Consider the following 10189-nt stretch of genomic DNA (forward strand, 5'->3'; position numbering starts at 1 on the left):
CCTTGATGGCGGTTCTCGGTTGGAACTCGACCCCGTACTCGCCCAATTCCTGGGACTATATGGCCATTCGAGAGGAGGTTCCTTTTTGCAGGGCCTTCTCGATGGGATGTCCCGTGCGTACCACGATGGGGTGCGCTTGGAAGTAGGGTCGGAGTTTTCTCACGCTCATGACAAGGGCGAGGGACAATCTCTCGATTTCCGGGTATCGGGTCTCGGCGTCGAGGAGCGCCTTGCTAACGTAATAGACTGGCAACTGCACCTTGTCTTCTTCGCGTATGAGAACTGCGCTCACGGCCCTATCGGAAACCGCGAGGTAGACATACAAGGTCTTGCCATCCTTCGCTTTTGCGAGGAACGGGGGGAGTTGAAGTAGGCTTTCATTTCGCGGAACGCCTCCTCGCACTCCTCAGTCCACACAAATCCGTTGGTTTTCTTCAACGCCTTGAAAAACGGTTGGCACCTATCGGTTGCCTTGAAGACGAATCGCGCCAGGGCGGCGATCCTTCCCGTCAAACTTTGTACTTCTTTCACCTTTTGCGGCGACCTCATCTCTAAGACCGCCCTAATCTTCTCAGGGTTGGCTTCAATCCCGCGACGGCTCACCATGTATCCCAAGAATTTTCCAGACTCAACCCCAAAAGCGCACTTGTTGGGGTTGAGCTTCATCTTGTAGCGTCGCAGGATTGTGAACATCTCTCTAAGGTCTCGAACGTGGTCGCGGGCTTTGAGGCTTTTGACGAGCATATCGTCCAGTAGACCTCCATAGTTTTTCCAATTTGATTGGCGAACATTCGGTTCACCAGCCTTTGATACGTCGCTCCCGCGTTTTTGAGGCCGAAGGGCATGACCTTGTAGCAGTAGAGTCCGCGGTTCGTAACAAAGGTGGTCTTGATCTGATCCGGCTCGTGCATGCGGATCTGATTGTAGCCTGAGTAGGCGTCCATGAAGCTCAACAACTCGTGGCCCGCCGTGGCGTCCACAAGCTGCTCGATCCTCGGGAGAGGGAAGCTGTCTTTTGGGCAGGCTTTGTTGAGATCTTTGTAATCGATACAGATCTGCCACTTCTCGTTTGGCTTCTTGACCATCACCACATTGGACACCCACTTGGGGTGCTCCGCCTCCCTGATGAAGTCGGCGGAGAGAAGTTTGTCAACCTCTTCACCAATGGCTTGGTACCTCTCTCCGCTGAATGCCCGTCGCGGTTGAACGCGCTCAGCCACTCTCTTGTCGTCGTTGAGACGATGAACCATTATCTCGGGGTCGATCCCTGGCATGTCGGCGTGTGTCCACGCAAAGACATCTTTGAACTCGCGGAGGAAGGCGGCGAGCTGGGTTCGGTCCTCGGACGGGAGTTGGGCGCCACCTTGACTACTTGGTCAGGCTTGGCGTCGTCCAACACGACGAGAACGAGGTTGTCCGGTGTCTCCACCTTTCAATGCTCGACATCGTCCCTTTGGTCCAGTTCTCCGAAGGTGCCTCCTTCCTCTATCTTGCATGGGAGCTTGTCCCCGAGCTGGAAGACGGTGCTCATCTTTCCCTTTTCTTTCCCGTCCACGCCCTGGATGTAGCACATTCTTGCCATCGATTGGTCTCCCAACATTATGGCTATTCCCTTATCAGTCGGGAATTTCATCATCAGGTGGTAAATGGACGTAATGGCCTTCAATCGATTGAGGGTCGGGCGGCCGATTATGATGTTGTAAGCGGAGGGTTAGTCCACGACCAGGAACGACACGATGTGGGTGACCTCGAGCCCCCCCCCCCTCCCCCGGTGTCCCGAAGGTTACCGGGAGGTCGATGGTTCCCTCCTTCATGACCCTCTCCCCGGAGAAGCCGAAGAGTGGAGTCGAGATCGGGGTCGGTCTCATCTCGGATAGCTTCATCCTGTCCAGCGCCGACTTGATGATTATATCGGCGGAGCTTTCATTGTCGATTAGGATTCTCCGGACGAGGTTGTTGGCGACCGGGGCTGAGACGACTATTGCGTCGTTGTGTGGGTGGAGGACTCGTGCCGCCTCATGGCCCGTGAAGAACATGGATTCGAATGGGGGTCGGAGGAGGAGCCTCGTACGTATGGTTGATGTAGTGGGCTATTTTCCCTTGGGAAACTTCACGCACGTACTTCTTCCTCTGTGAGGCCGAGTATCCGAACTCCGGGCCGTCCATGATCGAGCCCACGACATGCAGTTGTGAGCTCTCCGGTTCTTCAATTGCAGCTCGGTCCGTGACGGTCACCGTCGCCGGACCCTTCCTTTCTTGCCGCGAGCGTTCTCCGTGTGCCGCGGCCGTCCCGATCGTTCTCAGGACATATTCCTTCAATTTTCCATCTTGAATCAGGGCCTCGATCTGACGCTTGAGTTGGTAACATTCGGACGTCAGATGCCCGTGATCTTGATGGTATTCACAGAACTTGCTTCGATCCCTCTTTGCGGGATCCTTCATGAGAGGAGTTGGACTTCCTAGCTTGTCACAGTGCAGAGCCAGGATCCGCTCTTGCGGGGTATTCAGGGGGGTAAATGTCGAAAACTTTCGAAAGCTATCGACATGCGGTGGTCTCGGCCCGGGGAGGGATCGACCGTTAAGGGCATGGCCTCCCTTGTTCCTCCTCTTTCGAGGGTCGGGGCGATCTCTATCCTGGTCGTCGCGGCGGCGACTACCCTGTCCCCCTGACTTTCGGCCGTCTCGGCCGTCGAGATAGTCCTCGATTCCCATATACGTGCGGGCTCTTGACATTAGCTCCGCCATGTCTCGCGGGACTTTTCCATAAATAGACTTGAGGAAGTCGCTCATGCAAACTCCCTCGGTGATTGCCGTGATGGCATCCTTGTCATCGAACCCTTCGACCTTGTGAGATTCCTCGGTGAAGCGAGCGAGGTATTGTCTCAACGTCTCGTCTCTCCCTTGCCGGATGGAGAGGAGGTGGGTCTTTGATTTCTTTTGCGCCACGAGAGTGGCGAATCATGCAAGGAAAGCCTCTCGCAGAGCCCGGAAAGATGAGATGCTCCCCGGTCTCAAACTTCGGAACCATTCGAATCCCGACCCCGTGAGGGTTAGACTGAAGGCTTGGCAAAGGGTCGCATCCGACTGTCCTTGCATCGTCATCCACGTCTCGTAGTGTTGGATGTGGAAGTTCGGGTCCGTCCGCCATCGTAGGGGGAATGGACGGCAACTTGAAGTTCCCCACGCAAGGCTACGCGAGGATTTGAGCGGCGAGGGGAGAGTATGACTCCTCAATCCCTCCGTACGGCCTTTGCCTCCCCGATTCCCTCATCTCGATGATTTGGTTTTGGAGGCTTTGAATCATCGTGACCATGTCTAGCCCATTAGTTGGGCTGACTGCCGGGACCGCGTGAGTCGCCTGTTGGCGCTCGTTGGATGCTTGGACCCCGGCGTTGGCCTGAGGTCGGCCGAGAGTCATGGCGGGGAGAGCGTCTCTTCGAGAATTGAGCCTTTGGCCGAGATCCTCCCCTTGGGAGTTTCTCTGCGCCGTCAGGCGTTCTCTAAGGTCCACGCTCGGCGCTTGGTGAGGCGAGGCCACTCTTTGCCGGATTGTCCGGCGGGCGCTTCGGCTATCGGCCCCGTCGTCCCCCAAGGTCGCTCTCTCCCCGGCGAGGGGCCGTGTCCGGCCGCCTCTTGAAACCGAGGGGGCGAGTCCTCGGGAGTGTGACCGCGCTTGTTGCCGCACCGGGTGCAATGGTCCTGCCAAACCCCCGTTCGTCCTCTCGGACCGCGACAGGGCGAGGCTTGGCATCGCCTCGTCGGTTCTTGACTCCTCCACGTAGTCGGGGTCGGAGTCGTCCCGGGCGGATCTATCCTCGACGTCGTAGCCGAGGAGATTGGCGATGAGCGAGCCGTCAACGTCGGGACGGTCTAGAAGCTCCACGAGCCGCCGAGTCGTGTCCTCTCGGAGCGCGGCCTCGGGGTCATTCACCGGGTCTTGGGGCTGGCTCTCGTTATCACGAGGTTGCCCTTCAAGACGGTGCGCGAGGTTTCGGAGACCGTACCTCGAGCTCATTGCTCGAGTACCAACGGAGGTAGTGGGAATGTGACTCATCTCTCGAGAGTTTTGTCGTCGAAGGTAGAAGAAGAGTGGTAGAGGGAATGTGTCGCCAAGGTCGGGAGATCCCCTCCTTCTAGTGCCAAAATGTTGTCGCTCATTTTCGGACAACTATTTAGGAGCCCAAAGTGGTTAGACCCAAGGCCGGATCAAGTGGTCTCACTTTGGCTCGAGCGTGTCGGACTTGGTGTCCTAAGTCGTCCCTTAGCTGTGGATGAAGTTCACCTCATCTCGGTACCTGAAAAACAGTAGAGAATATGTGAACTACAAGGGGGAAACAGAGGGGTTGCCTCCGTTTACCTCTCCGACGCTCAACATTAGTAGGGTTGAGGTAGAATGTAGAGGGTTTGAGTGTTTAGAGGCCGAGACTTGAGAGAAATGAGCGAGGTACGAGTTCGACAGCATTTCAGTACTCAAATTCGGATTACCTGGACCAAGGGAGGGGCCCTTGTATTTATAGGCGTGGTTTGAGGACCCCTTGGGCCGAGTAGAGGTTGAGGGGGGCGAGTGGAGGCCGAGCCCGGGAGGGTGGACCGGTCTTGGGCCTCTCGGCCATGGCCCGGCCGTTGACCGGGGGGGGGGGGGTTCCCTCGGGCCCCCACGGGCGCTGTCGACCCGGGACGGGCCGACAACACGTAGGAAGTCTCATGTATGCAATGCTTTGTACTAGACCAGATATCTGCTTTGCAGTTGGTGTAGTAAGCCGTTTTCAATCCAACCCTGGACCCGAGCACTGAATTGTTGTTAAGCATGTTCTTAAGTATCTTGGAGAACTAGGAACTGGATGCTTACATATTCAGGTACTGACTGACTATGACGGGATATACCGACTCCAATTTTCAAGCAGATAAGGATTTCAGGAAATCCAGTTCAGGATCTGTATTCATCCTCAATGGTGGATCTGTTGTTTGGAGGAGTATCAAGCAATCTTGCATTGCAGACTCCACAATGGAAGCATAATATGTGGGTGATGACTCCACAATGGAAGCAGAATTCGTTCCAAACGTCGACGAGCCCATGACCCTTTATTGTGATAATAGTGGGGCTGTCGCTAACTCAAAGAACCTCGAAGCCATAAGCGCTCTAAGCATATTGAGAGGAAATACCATTTGACTCGAGAGATCGTGCAGCGCGGAGACGTGGTGGTGAAGAAGATCTAAACGGTGGACAACCTGACAGATCCATTCACCAAGGCCCTAGCCAACAAGGTCTTCGACCAACATCGGGATGGATTAGGCATGAAGGACTACTCACATCTTCTTTGAGTCAAGTGGGACTTTGTTGTCAATGGTGCCTAAAAAAGAGTAGTAATCTTTACTTACGTACATTTGATGTAATAAAGTCTCACGAAGACTCTTGCTTATAACTGCTGAGTTATAATAAAAGTTGAAACATTCATTCATTCTTCCTTGTCTGTTTGAAGCTTTATGATAAACTATAGTCTTTAGTCCTTCAACAAACCTAACAACAAATGAAGAGTCAAATATAGATTTGCATGAAAAAACTCTTCATGGTTTGCTTAAAATAGTATATTCACAATCTAAGGGTCAAAGGGCTATTGAAATACTATGTGATGTAGACAAGTCCTATTGGTGAAATACTAGGTTCGGGCATCAACCTCATGCCTGTGGCCATCTTCAACAAGCTGGAAGTGGGTGAACTAAAACTAAAGCGCCCCATTCTCCAACTGGCGGACCAGTCCGTAAGGTATCCCACGGCTTCACGGAAGACATCCTCGTCAAAGTCGGAAAATTCACTTTCCTTGCTGATTTCTACATCATCGACAACATCCCTATACTCTTAGGAAGAGGTTTCTTAGCCACATGTGGTGCTCTCATCGACGTGACGAAAGGTGAACTGAAGACGCAAGTGAAGAATGAGGAAGATGTTGTCAATGGTGCTTACAAGAAGAGTAGTAGTCTTTACTTATGTACATTTGATGTAATAAAGTCTCACGAAGACTCTTGCTTGTAACTGCTGAATAATAATAAAATTTGAAAAATTCATTCATTCTTCCTTGTCTGTTTGAAGCTTTATCATAAACAATAGTCTTTAGTCCTTAAACAAACTAAACAACAAATGAAGAGTCTAATATAGATTTGCATGAACAAACTCTTCTTGGTTTGCTTAAAACAGTATATTCACAATCTAAAGGTCTAAGAGCTATTGATCTCTGTATGATTGTTAGGAGAATCTATGATGTCTGGTTATGGGATATTGAGAGTTGGAGACTCTATAGTTCTTTCTAGGTATCTTCTGAAGGTACTGAATTGACTAGTGCACTTCTAGAGACATAATAAGAACAAACCATTTAACCTCTTAGTCTCATATTCACTATGTATGAATTGAATCATGCTTACCTCAATCCTGAAATGAGACATGTCATTTCATAGCTTACGTATTCTTATTTGAGAAAGTCAGAGTTCTAGATTCACTATGTGATATAGACAAGACCTATTGGTGAAGTATTAAGTTATGAAGATTTCATGAGTAACTTTGTGAAGATCTCATAGATATGGAATTCATGCACAAGATTGCTGAAATGCAATGTATATCACCTCATGCTTTGTTCCTTGGAATGTGAATAAATGAACTGGCCAGTGTCCAAATTGAGTGGTGACTCTTTTGGATGAATCAATGTGACTTGTTAGCTCTTCGTCAATACGTTGTTTCTAACTTATTCACAAGCGACAAAGGAGTTGAAGAAATAACAACTAGAAGAGTAAAATGGTAATTTTGTAAATCCCGTCTAATTGATGATATTCATGAAGGGTAAACATAGATAATATTCAATGGATCCACTCATTACAATTAAGTAGAATTCTTGAGTAGAAAATATATTCATTTGAATCGAGAGATTTCAGTGTCAACTATTTAGTGGAGTCAATTGACATTAAGCTAGAACTTGGAAAAAGTTTGTGAACTTTTGAGTCCAAGTATGTTAGGTCAAGTTTTTTTCATTTGGATCCATGAGGTCACTATATAGAGTAGGATTAGTTAAACATGAAAGCTAAGTCAAAACAAGTTCAAATGTTGAACTAGGCAAGTTTTACGAAAATTGTATAAAGGGTAATTTTTTGACATGGGATGGTATGAATGTTAGTAAATAAGTTTTTTGACATTATCATATGATGACAATGATATTAAGTCACACGGCCAACATCCTTGGATTGGGCCTTGAGGATTAATTTCATTTCATGGAATTTTATATGAAAATTCTTAATGGGCTTTTCTTATGTTGTCATGAACAAGTAAAGAAACATCTAGAAGCATGTTCTAGAAGCCCTTAATTTTGTGCACCATCATAGAAGAAAGAGAGATTATTTTGTGCATTGATATATGAAGATACTTGCCAAAAGAAAAAGAGGAAACAAATTTCCTCTACAAGGAAATAGATGGGCGGCAACCAAAGAGGGAGAAAACAAATGATTTAACAAATCCAAGAACTTGGTGCATCATGTTGCACGTCCAAGGCAAGGAAGGGGAAACCAAATATTTGCTCATGAATATGTGATATTCAATAGAAAAGAGGAAACTACCTTTTGAAGGTAATCCTCCTCCTATAAATACCCCACCTCATTCACAATTCACAACACACAATTTTAGAGATTGAGAGCCTCTCTCTCTAGCATTGTAGCCCCCCCCCCCCCCCCCCCCCCCCCCCCCCCCTCTCTCTCTCTCGAATCCCTACTTGTTCTTTATTTTGGCACCTAGGTCATCATTAGACCTAGGATTTGTTTTAGCTCTTTGGCTCAAAGACTTGTTCTTGAGTCATCGTGTTTAAAAGTGCCCACACACTAAATCCAACCATTCTCTTAAGACTCTAGTGGTAGAAACATTCGTGGTTGCTCACAGGTTCAAGAAGACTAGTGGGAGAGGTGAACTGCGTGGGGAGACGAACGTTTCAACCTTCCTAAAGCTTCTTCAACGTTCAAGCTCCATTCGAGGTTGGTACCGAGTAAAAACTAAATGTAGTTTTAAAATTTTAAATTATATGGTCATGCACTTTGTCTAGGTTGTAAAAACGTTTTACGAGTTTTTAAAGAATTTTTTTATAGTTTGCCGCTTGCTAGAAGCGATAAATCTTTTCTTCCTCAAGACAGACGAAGTTAAACCTCTGCCGCTCCCATCACCGCCACGTACTCCTCCGGACAAAACTATGAAAGGCAAGAGAAAGAATGCGACGCCGAAATCACCAATTAAACTGACGCGAGGACAATGGCCAACACCGTCCAAAGAGGTGTGGAAGAAAACGGAGCATCGGAACGAAAATGAAGATCCACCACCGCTGTCTTGAGTAGGGGCGTTCGACCACCCCACAAGGTAAGTCCCTCTATTGCACAATTACATTGGGGTCAATGTAAGTTTTCAGTTGGGGGGGATAATTGTTTGTCTTGCGGGGGATTTTTGTACATTAGTAGTTAATTTTCTAGGTTGTTTTTGTTTTATTTTAGGATAATTGGTAGAAATTGGTGTTTTGTGTGCTTTAACTGATTCAATAAATGTTTGCCGATGATATGGATAGTCTTAAGCCGTAGATATGGGTAAAAATATGTGAATTACTGAGTGAAAAGGAATCTTGTTGAGTCTTGTGTTATTACTTAACCCGAATAATGTTTGTCTCGATACTTAGACGACCTTGAGTAGTAGTCTAACTAAGTTATGAAAAGTGACCACCGAACACACTAAGAACCTTTTCGGATCCCTAGTCGAGGCGAAATTGAGCGCACATTGATCTAGTAAGAATGATATAGGCATTAGGAATAACCCGTTGAGCCAAAAAGCCAACCCGAGAATATGTATCAATTAGAACCCACTCACAAAAAGCCGAACGATTTACCTTTCTCGATACTTAGTCTGAAAAAGCTGAGCCAATAAGTTTGAAATCCCACAAAGAACCCTATTAACTTTAGCGACTCTTGAGTGACGTATTTGAGTGAATTCTCCCAATTTTCTGATATGTACTTCGACCAGTCTCTATGTGCTTGTTAGATTTTTAGACACCACGCCGGTGATTTATCCGTCTGTATCTCGAATCTATTATGAAAAAAAAGAAAATAAAAAGAAAATAATAATAATAATAGTAATAATAATAATAATAATAATAATAATAATAATAATAATAATAATAATAATAATAATAATGTGTGCTTAATTGAGGTGTTTGTAGTCCTGGTGTGGTGTTCTATGTTTATTTGGAGAGATTGATTGTAGTTGAGTCAAAGTTTGGGGGATATGGGAAAGATAGACTAAAGAAGTAAGACGTTCTCAAAAGGCGTATTCAAGGCCAAGAACATTGCAAAATGAGTGAGTGCAGGAATGAGAGGGTGGTGCATTGGTGAGGATTGAGTCGCTAAGGTTAATGTCGAAGCCACTAAAAAAATTCTTTTCCACACCCGAACCTAAGCCTACATATTACAAGTCTTTAAGACCTATTGACGAGCTAGGAATAACGTGTGTGCATTAGTGGAGATCAAGGGTGAAGAGAAGGCTTACGGTGTGTCGAATCGAATAAATTATCATTCAAAGGAATCGATTCTTGTGGCGTATTAAGATTGGAAAGGCTACGAGATTTGGGAATCGAAAGCTAATCGAGACAAAAGAACATTGCAAATGGCTTTAGCTAACACAAACTTGTATGGATTCTTTTACATTTGGTAGCTGACTTAGAGTTTAAAACCATGGATTTCCGTGTCAATGAAAGTCAAGAGTTTTGAAATTGAGGCAAATATGAGTCAGTTAAAGCATTGAGATTAACCATTGTAGTGTAGGTAAATTCTTTTTTGTGTTTTATTTTGTGTTTATTGTTTTGTCGCTTGAGGACAAGCATCGGTTTAAGTTTGGGGTATTTGATAGGTGCATGTCGTATGTAGAAAACTCTGTTGGAATTGATCTAGGGTTTAAGAAAAAGATTAAACGCTTCGGGAAGCGGCGGAATTTTAAAAAATTTATTTTCAAGTAAAAACAGTTTTTACTAACCTAGACAAAGAAGCAAGTACGTGTAATTAAAAACCAATATGAGCTAAGAGTTTACTAACCTTTCTTGAAGCTTGAACTTTGAAGAAGCTTTTGGAAAGTTTGCAACGCTCGTCTCCCCTCGCAGCACGTCTCTCTTCCTTTCCTCGGCACCTC

This window comes from Urtica dioica, chromosome 3 (genome assembly GCF_054948205.1).
Source record: "Urtica dioica subsp. dioica isolate 48M chromosome 3, U.dioica_male_clone48M_v1_H2, whole genome shotgun sequence".
Lineage (NCBI taxonomy): Eukaryota > Viridiplantae > Streptophyta > Magnoliopsida > Rosales > Urticaceae > Urtica > Urtica dioica.